Genomic DNA, 5,000 nt, shown 5'->3' with positions numbered 1-5,000 from the left:
GAAACAGAGACAGACCAAGCAACAAAAATAGAGACAGAATAAGCACAGACAGACACAGCAACAGAAACAGAGACAGACCAAGCACAACAGACAGACACAGCAACAGAAACAGAGACAGACCAAGCAACAAAAATAGAGACAGAATAAGCACAGACAGACACAGCAACAGAAACAGAGACAGACCAAGCACAACAGACAGACACAGCAACTGAAACAGAGACAGACCAAGCACAACAGACAGACACAGCAACATAAACAGAGACAGACCAAGCAACAAAAATAGAGACAGAATAAGCACAGACAGACACAGCAACAGAAACAGAGACAGACCAAGCACAACAGACAGACACAGCAACAGAAACAGAGACAGACCAAGCACAACAGACAGACACAGCAACAGAAACAACAGACAGACACAACAACAGAGACAGACCAAGCAACAAAAATAGAGACAGAATAAGCACAGACAAACACAGCAACAGAAACAGACAGACCAAGCACAACAGATAGAGACAGCAACAGAAACAGAGACAGAACAAACACAACAGACACACACAGCAACAGAAACAGAGACACAACAAACACAACAGACAGAGACAGCAACAGAAACAGAGACAGAACAAACACAACAGACACACACAGCAACAGAAACAGAGACAGAACAAACACAACAGACAGACACAGCAACATAAACAGAGACAGAGAGAGAGACCCAGCGAGGGCGGCGCGAGGGCAGCCAGCGGGCGCGCAGGGAAGTGCATCCACAAACGATAAATAATCAGGCGCTCATATCGCCACTCGATCATAATAATAACCCGCGCCCGTTTTTCTCCCGAGACAAAAGCCTCACAGTGAAGAAAGGGAGAGTCAAAGCCCGGAAATCGTCTCGGCGCAACATCACACGGAGAGAGAGAGAGAGAGAGAGAGAGAGAGAGAGAGAGAGAGAGAGAGAGAGAGAGAGAGAGAGAGAGAGAGAGAGAGAGAGAGAGAGAGAGAGAGAGAGAGAGAGGAGGGAAGAAAGAGAGAGAGCGAGAGAGAGAGAGAGGAGAGAGGAGAGAGAGAGAGAGAGAGAGAGAGAGAGAGAGAGAGAGAGAGAGAGAGAGAGAGAGAGAGGAGAGAGAGAGAGAGAGAGAGAGAGAGAGAGAGAGAGAGAGAGAGAGAGAGAGAGAGAGAGAGAGAGAGAGAGAGAGCGAAAGTCGTCCTCAAAGAGCCAGCGGGTCGTGGCGTTTTGATCACTTTGATACACGACGGGGGGTTCGTCGCTCCGGCTCCTGCCTTATTTCTCGTCGGCCGCTTCTTCTTCTTTATTCTTCCTTCTCTTCTCCATCATTCTCTTTGGTTCATTTTATGCTATTAGTGATTTTTCTTTCATTGCTATCCTCGTCTTTTTAAAGATCACTCTCTCTTCTATTATTTCTTCCTTTCCCTTCCTCTATTCTTCCTTTCTTTAGATTGTGCTACCACTGTTTTTCCCTAGTTCTCATTTACTATTCTCTCGCTTTCACTTTCTTTTCCTTCTCTTCCCATTCGCTCTCCATCATTTCATCTTTCCTTTGTATCTCTTCTTCCTACACCTTCCTGTCTTTGTAGCGTTCTCCCCTCTTCTTCCTGTTTTCTTTTGTTTTTCGTCCTTCTCGCCCTCTTTTACTTCCTGTTTATTCTATACTTCTAACTCTCCGCAAATACTTCTTCTTCCTCCTTCTTTTACTGCTTCTTTTACCTCTCAAACGTAGTTATGTCTATTCCGCTTTCTTCCTCTTTTCCTCCCCCTCGTCCACTTCATGTCCCCCTTCTCCTACACAATGCACGTCTCCTCTCCCTCTTCCTCCTCCTCCTCCTCCCACACCTCTTCCTCTTCCTCGAACACCTCTCACATCTCCTCTTCCTCCTCCTCCAGTAGCTATCTTCCTCCTCCTCCTCCTCCTCCTCTTCCTTCAACACCTCATCCTCTTCCTCCTCTTCCTCCAACACCTCCTCTTCCTCCTCCTCCTCCTGTACCTAACCTCCTCCTCCTCCTTCAGTACTTCTTCCTCCTCCTCCTCTTCCTCCAACACCTCCCACACCTCCTCTTCCTCCTCCTCCTCCCACACCTCCTCCTTCAGTACTTCCTCCAACACCTCCTCTCACACTTCCTCCTCCTCCTCCCACACCTCCTCCTCCAGTACTTCCTCCTCCTCCTACTCCTCCACCCACCCCTTTTCTCTGTGTCACCGCGAGCAAGAAGTGATCGCCCGCCTGTGATCCACGAACCAGAACATTGCGGGGGAGGGGAGTGAGGGGAGGGGGGGAGGGTGTGAAAGGTAGGGGAGGGATAGGGTGAAAGGAAGTGAAGAGAGGGGTAAGGAAAGGTGGGAAGAGGGGGAGGGATAGGGGGGAAGAGGAGTAGAGAAAGGTAGAGGGAACGGAGGAAGATTAAGGGAAGGCAGTGATAAGGAAGAGAGATTTGGGAAGGGAGGGGAATAATATTACGAATGGATAGATAAATAGAAAGATAAAGAGAGAGCGGGAGACGGGAGTTGTAGGTATAAATACATGGAAAGATTAAGATGAATAAATAGACGGTGAGGAGTGAAGAGTAAGGGTGAAAGCAGAAAGCTCTTTCACAGATATCCATTTGCCTTTTTAGTTGCAGGGAATGACAGAGAGAGAGAGAGAGAGAGAGAGAGGGAGAGGGAGAGGGAGAGGGAGAGGAGAGGGAGAGGGAGAGGGAGAGGGAGAGGGAGAGAGAGAGAGAGAGAGAGAGAGAGAGAGAGAGAGAGAGAGAGAGAGAGAGAGAGAGAGAGAGAGAGAGGGAGAGGGAGAGGAGAGGGGGAGAGAGAGAGAGAGAGAGAGAGAGAGAGAGAGAGAGAGAGAGAGAGAGAGAGAGAGAGAGAGAGAGAGAGAGAGAGAGGTGGGGGGGCGATGTTAGATAACTTCCCCCTTTTCTACTTCTCATTCCAATCTCCCTTCTCCCTTACCCATCGCCCTTCCCCTTCCTTCCCAGTCTCCCACCCCGTCTTCCCCAACCCCATCTCACTCCTCACTCCCCACATCCCAAAGGACACAGGAAATGATTTGCAAGTGTCTCTCGCCCTTTCCCTTTTTTCCTCGCCCCCCACCCCCTCTCCCACCTGCGTGACATGGCTCCCTTCTAGGACACGCCGGACCTCTAGTTTAGGACACGGGAATTTGAAATGGGCACGGAAATTTCTATCTTTTCCGAATTTATGGGGAAGGTGAGAAGAACCCTGTCGTGTATGGGAAAATATATATATATTTTTACGGATGACTTGCTGTAGACTGATTATATTTGAGTATTTTATTTATTTCATTATTAATATCAGTATTAATTCTGTTATTATCATTATTATTATTGTAAGTATTTTTATTATTGTTGTTGATGTTACTATTATGATTGTTGTTGCCTTATTATCATTATTATTATTAATTGTGATTGTGTTAGTAATAGTACTGTTAGTATATTCTAGTTGTCATCATCATCAATATTATTATTGTTTTTGCTTTATCTTTATCATTTGGATTATTATCATTGTAATGATAATCGTTATGAAATCTGACTCCAGTAATAATGAAAATATTAATAATAACAATAATAACGGTAATGATAATGATAGTGATAATAATAACACTAAAAACAACAATAAAGAACAAAACAACGGCAGTAGTAATAATATAATCAATAATAACGATCATAATGGTAACGATAACGATAATAATAACCCGAAAAACAACAATAAAGAACAAACAACGGCAAACAAACAGAGCCTAAAAACAAAGCAAAAGCAAACAGGACTAAAAGAGTTTCCCAATAAACAGACCGAAAATAAACGACGAAGATGGCTGTGTGTATTTGCTCATGAACTGACATGCGCTCCGAGAATTCCCTGTGTTGTCGCTGTGGTCGGGAGATGGGGGGAAGGGGGGGAGGAAGGGATGTGGGGAAGGAAGGGCTGGGATGGGGGGAGAGGTGGGATAGGAGAAGGGAGATGGACGGAGGGAAGGAAGGGCTGGGATAGGGAGAAAGGGGGGGAGGTGAGATGGGGGAAGAAAGGGGTGGATGAAGGAGGGAAGGAAGGGGTGGGATGGGGAAGTGGGGGAGGAAAGAAGGGGGAAAAGGGTGGGATGGGGGATGGAGGGAGGGAAGGAAGGGGTGGGATGGGGGAAGTGGGGGGATGGAAAGGAAGGGGGAAAAGGTGGGATGGGGGATGGAGGGAGGGAAGGAAGGGGTGGGAGGAGGAGGGAAGGAAGGGGTGGGGGATGGAGGGAGGAGGAAGGGAAGGGGTGGGGGATGGAGGGAGGAAGGAAGGGGTGGGATGGGGGAGGAAAGGAAGGGGGGAAAGGGTGGGATGGGGGAGGAAAGAAAGGGGGAGAGGGTAGGGATGGGGTGGGATGGGAGGAGGAAAGCAGGGAAAGGATATGGGGGGAGGATGTGGGATTTGAGGGGCCAGAAAGATTGGGGGAGAAAAGGGGAATGGAATGGGATTTTGTGGTGGGGGAGAGGGGATGTAAGAAAGGGGGAAGGGGAGCAATGAAATTTTTTAAGGGGGACAGGAAGTGGGGATGAGATAAGGGGTAGGGGTAGGTAGGGGGATGGAATGGAGATTTTAGGGGCATGGAGTAGGAAGGAAGGAAATAGAGGGCTGAGGGTGGGGGGAGGAAATAGGGGGCTGAGGGTGGGGGGAGGGAAATAGGGGGCTGAGGGTGGGGGGTGGGGAAATAGGGGGCGGAGGGATGGCCTGATGGGGGTACTGAGGACATGGGGAGAGAGGGAGGAGTGGAGTAGAGGAAGGGTGACGATGCCATTGTCACTATTATCATTATCATCACTATTGTCATTATTGTTATTTGGCTGTTCTGTTATTTTTATAATATTTACATTTAACCTCATCGTCAGTGATATCATAATTATCATAAATATTAAGTTTTTTATTATTAATATGGTTGTTATTATTACCATTCCTATCAAAATCATTATCATAATCATTGCCATTATTATTACT

At 47.2% G+C, this 5,000-nt stretch overlaps 1 protein-coding gene across 3 annotated transcripts in view; it reads left to right on the top strand.

The window, feature by feature from the left end:
- The window catches only part of LOC113808289 (homeotic protein spalt-major), a 604,198-nt gene that overhangs the window by 102,909 nt on the left and 496,289 nt on the right, over nt 1-5,000 (top strand). The window lies entirely within an intron of this gene.

The sequence above is a fragment of the Penaeus vannamei genome, chromosome 30 (genome assembly GCF_042767895.1).
Source record: "Penaeus vannamei isolate JL-2024 chromosome 30, ASM4276789v1, whole genome shotgun sequence".
Classification (NCBI taxonomy): Eukaryota; Metazoa; Arthropoda; class Malacostraca; order Decapoda; family Penaeidae; genus Penaeus; species Penaeus vannamei.
This window is presented reverse-complemented; position numbering and strand designations above follow the sequence as displayed.